Source organism: Malurus melanocephalus, unplaced genomic scaffold (assembly GCF_030028575.1).
Source record: "Malurus melanocephalus ecotype Western Australia unplaced genomic scaffold, MMel_1.1 scaffold_207, whole genome shotgun sequence".
Taxonomy (NCBI): domain Eukaryota; kingdom Metazoa; phylum Chordata; class Aves; order Passeriformes; family Maluridae; genus Malurus; species Malurus melanocephalus.
In genome coordinates, this window is record NW_026623439.1 from 158,234 (window position 1) to 169,447 (window position 11,214).

Consider the following 11,214-nt stretch of genomic DNA (forward strand, 5'->3'; position numbering starts at 1 on the left):
CAGGAGAGCTATTTCAGCAGGCAGGGTGTTTTTCTTTTGGGAGCTGAAGGACAGGGGGAAGGAAGGACTGGCTTGGAGCCAGCAGGATCTACCCTCAATCTGTTACGGTTTCAGGCTAGCCCAGGTTTTCCTGGAGTTTTGCCAATTCCCAATGATCTGGGGCCTTTTTTTTTTTTCCTCTCAAGCACACAGCGCATAATATTTGGCAATGACGAATTGTCTCCATGACTTAGCRTTCCTGGTCTAGCCATACTGCCTGCTAGTTTCCTCCCTTAAAAATGGGGTTAAAGAAAATAAAAAGGCATTAAGGGTTTAAGCACTAGCCATGGATGTTTGGAAGAGTGGGAAACTCCAAAGGGTATCTACACCTGCTGGAATCAGGTCCAGCTCACAGACATGAGCTGAGACCGGGCACTGAGGGCATGAGGTGCAGCCCCTGGCCAGCACCKGCCCACCACCTTCTGCTTTTACTGACCTTTGGGAGTTTTACTGAAGATAAACCTCCCAGATAAGGTGCCAGATGAGGCTTCTCAGGAAGGACCATGGCTTGTCTGTAGTGACATACAGCTGAGTCACTTGGCTGGGCTGAGGGAGAAGGAGTCCTTCCCCAGCCTAAACTTGATTTTTAGCCCCATTTTCCCAGAGGCACATGCTCTGTGTAGAGAAGTGAGTAGGAAGTACTCCAAAAGCTGCAGCCAAGTGAGGGACTTTCCTGCAACTAAACACATGACTCACTCCCAGCTGCCTCCCCTACCAACCAGTTGGACCGGGCCAGCACCAGAGCCCCACTGGTTTTGATGCTCAGTTTTGTCGTGCCTACAGCACACAAATTCCTTCCACGTCACCTCACCCTCCTGGCACCCAATTCTTCACTTTGCATAAGTGGGGCACGTGAGGAATCTCTGTTTGGCAATCCTGGGAGGCCAGCCAGAGGCCCCTGTAGGCTCTGGTTTTGCAGCTGCAGCCAGCTCTGCAGGAGAAGTGTTCTCTTTGCAAAAAAAAAAAAACAAACCAAAACAAGTGAAATAAATAAAGAGAGGCATTTTCCGCAGCAGCCTGGCTTTCAGACTATTTTGCATTTCCACTCAGACTGCAGCAGGAGATGGAGGACRAGCAAAGCCAGCCACAAATTACAGCCTGGCAGCCTCATGCAGCGYCTTGGACACGTTTGAAGTTGATTCCAGCCCAAGCAAAAGCAGCCTCCCCGTGATTCACCAAATCGCTTGGCTTGCAAGTTCTGCTGGGGTAGAGATAGACACCCACACACACCCCCTTCCTCACCACTGACAGGCTGCAGAGAAACAGCTCCTGCTCTGACATTCTTCCTAGAGCAGAAAGCCTCAGGGCATTTTCCAAACGGGATGGCAGTGCTGCAAGGTCTGCAACCAAGGGCAGAGCTGCAGCTTGACAGCAGCAGCCAGGGCAGGTRGGGCATGTTCCACTTCTCTCAGCACACGCACAAAAAAAAATCCCAAAAAGCCAAAAAACACAACCCTGACGTACAGAAATAGGTGGTTCTTGACTGGATCAGGAGCTGAATCTGCCCAGGGTGCAGAGACCAGCACATGATGAGCCAGCCAGGCTGCGAGATCATAGCAGCTTCAAGCTGAGAGTACACTGAGGTGAGATATGAGAAAGAAATTCTTCCCTGTGAGGGTGTGAGGCCCTGGTATGGRCTGCCCAGAGRACCTGTGGCTGTCCCATCCTTGRAAGGCCAGGTTGGACAGGGCTTGGAGCAGCCTGGTCCAGTGGAAGGARTCCCCACCCATAACAGGGGTTTGGAACAAAACGGCCTTCAYGGTCCCTTCCAAYCCAAACCATGCTGTGATTCTATGACCCTACACCTTTCCAGCCTCTCAGTCCCTCACATCAGCACCAACACCCACACACTGCCCAGCCCAGCAACTCCTCTGGCTTTAGGAGCAATCCCTTCCTCTCCCCAGGCAGTTTTTCACTGGGATGTGGATCGCTGTCTGAACACCTGTGGTACAGCATGGGATGAAAGCATTGAGGACCATCCCCTTTTGGCAGCTGTGCTATAGCAGAGCTCTCAATTAACACTGGCACGATCACAGGCCACATTCCTTCCCACGTTCAGCTCAGCCACAACTTAATTATCAAAAGGGGTCACATCGAGTGCAGGATTTTAAGCAAAGCATAACATAAAACCTCAAATCACTGCTCCTAATTCTCATTTCAGTATTTCCTTTGTCAGCTGTTACAAGTTGTGCATTTCAGTTACAAGCTGTGTTTTGTTTCCAGTTTTTCTCATCATTTTAGGTACTACTTACTGGGATTASACTCCTATTTCAAGGCAAACCATATCCCAAGGCAACTGATACTTCAAACCAAGTAGATCAACACAAAGAGCGCCAGCAGCCATAAACGTTTTGCCCTCGTGAGCCAGGATTGCTGACCAGCACTAGCAAGATCTGAAACAGCAACAGTCACCAGAAAAGCAGATGATTCCTCCTAAATACAAATGAATCAACAGTGCAGCACCAACCTCATCAATGTTTTAAAGGATATGCACCAAGATGCAGAATCCCRTTCCTGCTCTCATTGTGTCATCCTGTCAGGGTCATAAACAGCGGGACTGCAGCCAGATAAATCTCTGCCACAGTCTTTTTATATGTAAAGTAATRTGTTTCTGTAAGTCCCTCTTACCTCCAAAAATTTAGAACTATACATCTAGATTATCCAGGAAAAAAACAAAAGAAAATGTATAATAGATTTTTCAATATACTTCCGAAATACCAAAAAAAAATAAAGCCCAACCAAGAAAAAGAAGACTTTAGAACTTCTTAGTTCCCATTCATGCTACAGCAGAGAAGCAGGAAGCAGTACCTCTTTTGGTTCCTGGCTTGCCCATAAAAAGATCCAAAGCAGATGACTTGGGCTCCTCACTGGGAGCTGARATCCTCTCCACTAAGAGTAGCAGGACTGATGTTTTTTTGGGATTTCTGCTGTAAAAAAAAATGGGGATGGACAGAAGAGTGCCTTTATCTATTCCTGCCTGGCACTGTSCTCCCTCAGCCCCATTGTGCTGTTTCACTGAAGCTCACCACCATTTCCTAGAGCAGCCRGGTCATTACAGCTTGTGTATCCACAGAAAAGCCACTTTCCAGAAGGTGTATGTAGCATTTCCCTCCTATCCAAGATGCCAAGCAGGACAGGTATTTTCCAACCCAAATACCAAATGGCACAGTCAGGGCTTGCTCTTAACCCAGATGGGGATGGTGAATGCACAGGTGGGGATCCTGTGTGCATAGGGTCTCTCTTTAACTGTTATTTTTGGTGTGAGGTGGAGAATGTCCTCATCTTCCACCCCCTTCTCCTTAACATGTTCATTGCCTTTGGACTCAGCTCTCAACAGAGAAATGGCAGCTCCAAATACCAAAACTTTGCTTTTAACATTACCAGACAGAAACAGGCAAAACTCCCCTGCCAACACCAAAAAGCTTTTACAAAATATGGGGCTGAGTTCCTTCCATTTGTTCTCTGCTTTGCAGGTTTTCGAGGACTACACTTGGAAGCTCCCAGGGCTTTTTTCAGTGATGGAGGTTATTGCCATCCAGTGCTTTCCATCTGCTGTGACTCATTTGGACTCACACAGCAGTGATTAATCACGGGACTCCGGGAGCTCCGGCTTTAAGGAAAAGCACAAAGAATTACAGATTTTGCAGGGAAAAGAAGAGTTGGCAGAGAACCGCTCCAAGGGCTCGTGTAAAGGAACCAGGCTGAGGAAACACACCCACCCCCCAGACTTTCTTCACACAGTTCCTTCTCTGTTGAAATACTCGCTTTCTCTTCCTTCATTATCCAAAACAGAAAGGAAGGCACTAAATAGARCCTGTTATTCTGAGAAGAAGGGACAAACCAGAAGAGTTTGGACCACAAAAAAAAGCTTGGGTGAGCTAATAGCTGATGTGTAAGAAAGAGAGAAGGAATAGAAGAGGAAGATCATATAGTCCAATATTTTAATTTAAAGCCTGGGAAGTCAGGCAGGGATCACTGCTTTCCTGCTCACTGGATTGTGTGCTATTGCAAGGCTTACAATTCTTTTTTTAGGTCACGAAAAGCACCAGGCAGCACCTCCTCACACGTGATCTCGCCTCAGCTTCRTGCTCACAGCCCAGAACTTTTAAGCCAGGCTGTGGATTCCAATGAGGCGTGCAGCAGCAGCCAGTCGCTGTGGCCAAAAGTGGCACGGGTTGGGATTAATCAAAGTCACAAGGCCACAGGGGGAGAAGTGGCAAGTACAGCTACTGTGRCTCCCACCACAAGGTCTTTCTTCATCATACCACTGAACACAACCCACGCCCAGAGTTGTGGGCATCTGAATAGTTGCCCTCTGCCCTCTTCTACAAAARGCTAAAAATACAGCCAGAGACTCAGTCTCTCTTTTCCGCTGTCCCAGCTAAGTCTGGGATWTTAACAGCTGGGAGCAAGTTGTCCAGTGTGGTGTTCACTCCTTGTTTGCTCCAAAACTGACAGGAGACCCACAGCAAAATTCCCAAGACTCTTCCAGCATTTCTTCACCTTCCAATTTTATAAAGCAAAAACATGCTTCCCACCAGGAAAAAAAACCCCACCAGGATTGTGGCATGAGCAGGGCAAATAGCTACAATTCAACATCTTTGGATTTTACAAGAGGATTCCCAGCCAGCAACYTCCTTTTCTGTGTCCTTCCCAGTGCCCCCACAATGGGGAAACATTGGAGCATCTCCTCAAAACAGCAAACACAGGCAATAGAGGTGCTTTATGAATTCCATGGGCAGTGCTGGCTAGTTAAGTATTGGCAGCCTGCTTTTCCATGGCAGTCACAATTTTCATGATCATCACTTGATGTGCGTCTTAACACTTGCTCTTCACAGGGAAAAAAATAAAAATTTTCAATAAAGGCTTATTTTAGCCATCAGATAATAAATCCTGGCACTATGAAAGTCAGCATCATGTACCCACACATGCTCAGCTATTGCCAGGAAATAGCTGGAGAAAAACTCACCATTCTGCTGAGCTTTGTTTGCCATGGTGAATATCAAAGGAGAAACAAAACTCTTCTTATCCTTCCCCAGGGAAGGGCAGAGAGGCGTAGGAGTTAGCATTCAACCTTGGACATTGCAACCCAGCCAGCTGCAGAACAAAAGCATGGCTGAGCCCATGGGAAAGAGAGAGGGGGAAAAAAAAGCAAAAAACACCCTGTGAAGAGCAGCAAATGGCATTCCTGGCTTAACACACTGGGTCACATTTACCCTTTGTAGAAGGACAGTGAGAAAAACTGAACCAAGACCTCTCAGGCACCTGCCACAAACCAGCTAAGGAAAAAAAACCYTCCCCATTTCCCTTCAGTTGCCTAYTGCAACCGCCCTTTAAAATTTATCCAACAGCTGCTTCCCCTCAGGTTGTAATTCATGCTCAGCTGCAGCTGATCTATCTCTATGCTCCTTTAGTGAGACAAGGTTCAGAGCCATGTTCTGGCCTTGCTAACACATCTGCAAATGAGACTTAATTAACCTCAAGAGGTTTGAAAGCTGTTTTTTTCCATAAAAATGAGGATTAGCAGGTTTGAGCTGCTCCTGTTTCACAGGGAGGCTTAGAAAGCAAACAGGTTTTGTTCTTATTTGGTTTTCCTGTTTCTGCCTGGGGCGATCAGAAAATATGTGGAATTTGTAGTGATTTCTAATAAATGTGTCTGGATTTCCCCAGCATGCTCTGAACAGCTGTTCCTGCTGGCAATGATGATTCTTCTTACAGGTGCCCACACAAAACAGATGATTTCCTGGGTGAACCTGGACCTTCTCTCTCCCTGAGACCTATGGGTTCTGTACCAGGAGAGTCGTCCCCATGTCACACACCATTTCTTATTCCACAACACACYTTTCAAATGAGACCCACCACAACTGGAGCAGCCAAGGTGGAGAAGTGTGTTCCATCCTTCCAGGCTGCCAGGATGCAGCAGTGCCATTGCCTAGAGGTGGATCTTCCAGAGGTCCAGCTGCAGGGCTTGGCTGACCCTATGGACATCCTAGTGAAATCCCCAGATTTCTGGTTCTCTGTCCTTTATCTGCTCAGGTGCTTTTATTCAGATTCTTCTTTGGAAAGGCCCTTCTCCATTATGAGCAAGTCTCCAAAGGTCCTGGTGCCCACATTGTGTGTAAAATAGCGAGGATTTGGTTATCACCAAGCCAGAAAGGTCTCCGGGCCCAGTTTTATTTTCCTTTTGTGAACACACCCACAAGGCCACTGCATGACTTTTARGGGGTTATCAGAAGCCACCCAGGAACTGAGTGGTGTTCAGTGGAACTGTTGCATGCCTGAGCTGATGCTGGCAGGGGCTTCCCTGCCCTCTGTCACACCCTTCTGCTTCCCTGCTGAGGGACAGACTGACCCCGAACAGACCCAATCAGCTCCCAGGAGGATCCGAATCTAAACTCCCCCTGCAATGGAAAGGCAAGAAAAGATAAGATTTCAGGCTCACATTACTGCAAGTGACACGAAGGGAGGGAGAGGGAATATGTGCCAGGGACAGAAAGAGCATAAAATGGTCCTTTCCCTGCCTTAGTTGGATTTTAGCAACTCAATGAAATGGCAGGACAACAAAAAGATGAGACACAAGTAACACATTAGGGCAAGAAAATAATCTGCATCAATAAACCTCACTGATGAGAGCATTCAGCACAAGGACCCTCTTCCAACCTAAGGCTTCTTAAAGATTTCATCAACATTTGAGAACACCTTGATAAAACCACACCATCTCACAAACATCTTGATGCCAAAGGTTTGGCTTAGATATTAATAAGTCACTGCTGCCAGAATTTATTTTCATACTCTTAMGACCATTTAGTGATGCTCTGGGTGAGGAGCAGGAGAGGACACCCTGCAGCAGAGACCACACTGGTCTGTGCTGTGGCCCTGTGTGGTGTTTCTCAAGTAAAACCCAATGGGCACCCCAGCTGAATAGCTGAGCACCCAAAAACCTGAGTCAMTCCTCGGGTTTTCTGGGTGTGGAGAACTTCTCACTATAAAATGATTCTCACTTCCTTCTATTTGGAGGTGAGAGAAGAAGTTTTGCAGATATTTCCTCTCCCGCTGGAGCCCAGACTGTGTAACTGGTGCCATTTAGCACGATCAGCTCCTTTTTGCTGGGGTTTTCTCTTYATTCACAGGTCAGAAAGAAAAGGAGCTATACTTGATTGATCCTAAATAGAGTTATCTTCTTGACTGGTGTGTTGGGAGAACGGAATGGTCAGACAGGGAATTTTTCATGTTTGTAGAGAGCAGGGAGACCTGGATTTTACCCAGYTGAGGATGTGCTGGCCTTGCTGAGATGCTGACATGCACCTGATGGCACTTTTTCACTGCAGGGCTGCTCCAGAGCCAATGACACTGGTACAAACTCACTTTCAGCTTGTGTGTGATCCCCCCCTCTTCTCACTTGCCTTTTGTCCTCCGTGACAGAAGTTTCAAAAGCCAAACCAGAGAGCACAAGCCTTCCTGCTCACCTGGGAGAGCAGAAGACTGGCCTTGCTGGGATGGGGTAYATCAGAGGTTTTTCTACCTATGTCACTACTTTAAGGCTTGACAGCCTCTCTTCTCATCAGAAATTCCCCTGGCTTGGCTGCTCTTATCATATCAGAAGCAAATCTTTCACATGGCAGGTTTGGAAAGCGTTTGCGATGATTAAAAATAAACCAACTTCTTTATTTCACCCTCAGCAGTTTTAGAGAAGTGGAATTGAAAAAGGAACAGAAAATGAGGTGTGGGGTAATTTGAAGATCCTGCACATGTTTTGGAGGGGTGCTGAAGGAGGCAGTGAGGGAAGGGTGAGTGGWGTGCAGTCAGAAGCACATTGGCTGTGGGCACCGAGTTTCCCACTGAGCTCTCATGCTCATTATGGAGGCTTATTGTAATTACACCTGCTGCAAAAGGGGGAAAAGATCCACTGAAAATCTCTCTGGAGAGCTCAAATGATGGGATGTGCTGGGGCTGCAGGAAAGCAGATGCAGAAACCAGCCATGTCCACAGATAATGAATAAAAACAAGGCCAAGTATCGGTTCTCCATGGAGAGCAGAACCCCTTCGTCGGGTGCTGAGCTGATGGCAAACCCTGCTGGCTTCGGGACAGCCCTTTCACTGCTGTTTGCCAGCTGCCATCTCCTGCAGTCCCTGGATCTTGTCACCAGGGCCACCGTTTGGGCTTGCTGCCCTCTTTGTGTGCAATTTGCTTTTTCTTCTTCGATGGCAACACCCTCCCCTCGACAGCTGATGCACGAGTGCTGTGCATCGTGTTTCGGGTCTGGATAGCCCTGGCGGGGATCAGCAGAGACAGGAGCACATGGAGGTGAGACAAGGGTTGGGCAGGGAGCAGCAGGAGCTTTTTGGGGTTAATCCATAAAAGAGATGGGGAAGGAGGAACAGAGAAAGCAGATGTAGGGTCTGGCAGCGCTCCCTGGGAGAGGAGCCCCCTAAGCACAAGGCAGCGCTCACTCCAGTAAGGGCTGCAGTGGTGAAACTGGGACCAGTTCGGAAAGAGGCGAGGGGGCGGCTGGCGGCCGACAGATGGCAGCAGGAGCCCGGTGAGAGGAGCAGCTGCATCCCAGGGCTCTGAAAACGGGTTAAACCCACGGAATTTCGCAGTTTGGCTTTTTTACAGCCTTCTTTGGCATAGGACCCATCAGCGGCAGAGAGGGTGGAACATCCCGTTGATGGTTACAAGGAGAGATGTTTCCCAGTAGGAGGGAATAGAAATGTTTCATTATTCATAGAAGGTTGAAAAAAATATAAAGAACTAGAAAAGTTTCAACTCTCAAGTTCTACATTCCACAGAAAAACAGGGCAGCCTTGGCACAGAGGATGGAAACTCCCTTGTGAGGTTTATGTGGGAAAGTTCAAAAGGAAAAGTCCAAGGACAAGTGTATCAGTGATCAAAAATGCATTCAGCCCTTGGAAGGTAATGAGGATTTTCACAGTCACCCACCTGACACCACTCTATAGCCAGGGAATCATTAAAGCCCCTGAAAATGCTTTCTTTGGGAAGGCCAGGTGTGGGTTATGGGAAACAGGAGGCTCTGGGATGGCAATTTATGCACCCACACCCGCTCTGCTCTGGGGGTGATACACCCACACCCTGGCACTGATATAAACCTGCTTCCTCTTTAGAGAGTGGGGGAAATTGTTAATAATTTTTTATGATCCACGGGTGATTTCCTTTGGGAAAAGGAAAAAAATGGGAATTGTAAAGTCTTCTGCCAATAAATTGGATCCTTTGGGGTCTTCTTTTCTCACTCAGCATCCACACGAGGCATTTTGTTTTAAATAAGCTTTGGAGACTCAAAAAAGTGCAGAAATAGCAATGCTTTATTATGCCGAAGGAAAAGTGGAAGTTAGCCTGTTCCCTGAGGATCGGGAGATAGGCTTTTAACTCTTACCAGCTCAAAGGGCTTTAGATAATATAGAGAGAAAAGAGATTTTAGGGTTGGAACCAGGTGATCTTTTAGTTTTTTTCCAACCCAAACTATTCTGATCCTAAAGACTACAAAGGAAATCTTGGTCCTTTCCAGTTACCCATGGGAAGAATGCAAGCCCCAGTTGCCTTATGTTTGATTAACAAGGAATTTATACCCTTTGTTGCTTACAGTGTAGGTTTTCAACCATCCCAAAAAGGGACCATTTGAGGATTTCATTTGAGGATGTGATTGTAGTGGGTCGGGAAGCTGCTGCAGGGCAAAAAGTGGAGCTGGTGTTGGTGACTGCAGGGGACATTTTTGAGGGAAAAGCTGAGATTACGTGTAGGGGAGAGAATGAACAGGAGGAGCCGCTCAGGGGTGGCACTGGGGCTTTTCCTAAACACTTSCATCACTTCCATATCGATTCACCACCGGGGATCAATGGACAGAACTCTGCCTGAAACAGGCTCCTGAATGGCGCTCAAGGAATGGGCCATTATTCCCAAAGTGTGAAGGGTTCCGGCATTATCCCGTGTCCACGAGTGTACCAGAAACCCCAAAGAACCCCACCTAGCTGCTGGCAGATGCTATTCTTACCAAGCTTTTTTGGGAGTGCTGTGGAAGGTCCCCACCACAGACCCCACACTGATCTTTGATCTTGTTGGAGCCAATTTCCTTCCTTCAGGAAAAAAAGGGAATAATTTGATATTGGGAAGAAATTCTTCCCTGTGAGGGTGGGGAGTCCCTGGCACAAGGTGCCCAGAGATGCAGTGGCTGCCTTATCCCTGGAAGTGTTCAAGGCCACGTTGGAGGGGCTTGGAGCACTCTGTGATAGTGGAACGTGTCCCTGCCCATGGCAGGGGCTGGAACGAGATGATCAGAAAGGTTCCTGCCAACATAAACCAGACTGGAACTCCCTGATCTCTCCCCACATTAATTTTGCATCGTTTCCCTCTTTCTGCTCCCAGCAGATGGAGCCACTGGTGTATAAAAAAGATGGAAGTGGTTTGGGACGTGGATCAGTCCTGCTTCTMACTGAGTTAAATGTTTTTAAAACTGAGAAGACGACATTGTGCAATAATCTGTGATGAAGATTTAGTCCCCTACAGATTACCTCAAATTTAMCCTCAAAATTAATTTGGTCCTCTACAGTTTAGCACAGATGTTACAAGTAAAAGAACCCTGACTACCTCCACCTTATCCCCAAAATGTTAATTTTGTCCCCTTCATATTGTCCACGTTTTACCACCAAAAAAACCTGCTGATTACCTTCGGATTGTCATAGAAATTTTCATTGTCCCCTACATATTACCTTGCATCTTACCCCTGAGATATTCACTGTGCCTTACAGCTTACCTAAAGTTTTCTACCCAATCTTTTCCTACCTATCCACTGTTGATAACCCCATTTTTACCTCGAATCATTCATTCTCTTCCCTACAGAAGAACTCAAATTTTTCCTCCCCCCATAATTTTAATTTTGTCTCCTACAGATTAAGTAGATTTTATCACCCARAACCAACTGATTAGCTCCATCTTAAACCCAAATTGTTGAAGCAGAAGAGATGGCATAATGTTTTTTATCATGCCAATGTCCTGGGCAGATGATGCCCTGGTGACTACAAAGGAAAAACAATGGAGGCTTTTTAAAATTGAAGCCCGACCYGGTCACTGCTTCATCATCAATTCGAAGCGAGGGTGTCAAGCCAGCAGCAGATGCCTTTATTCCCCGAAAACCCGAGCATCCTGTTGCTATAGTGACACGT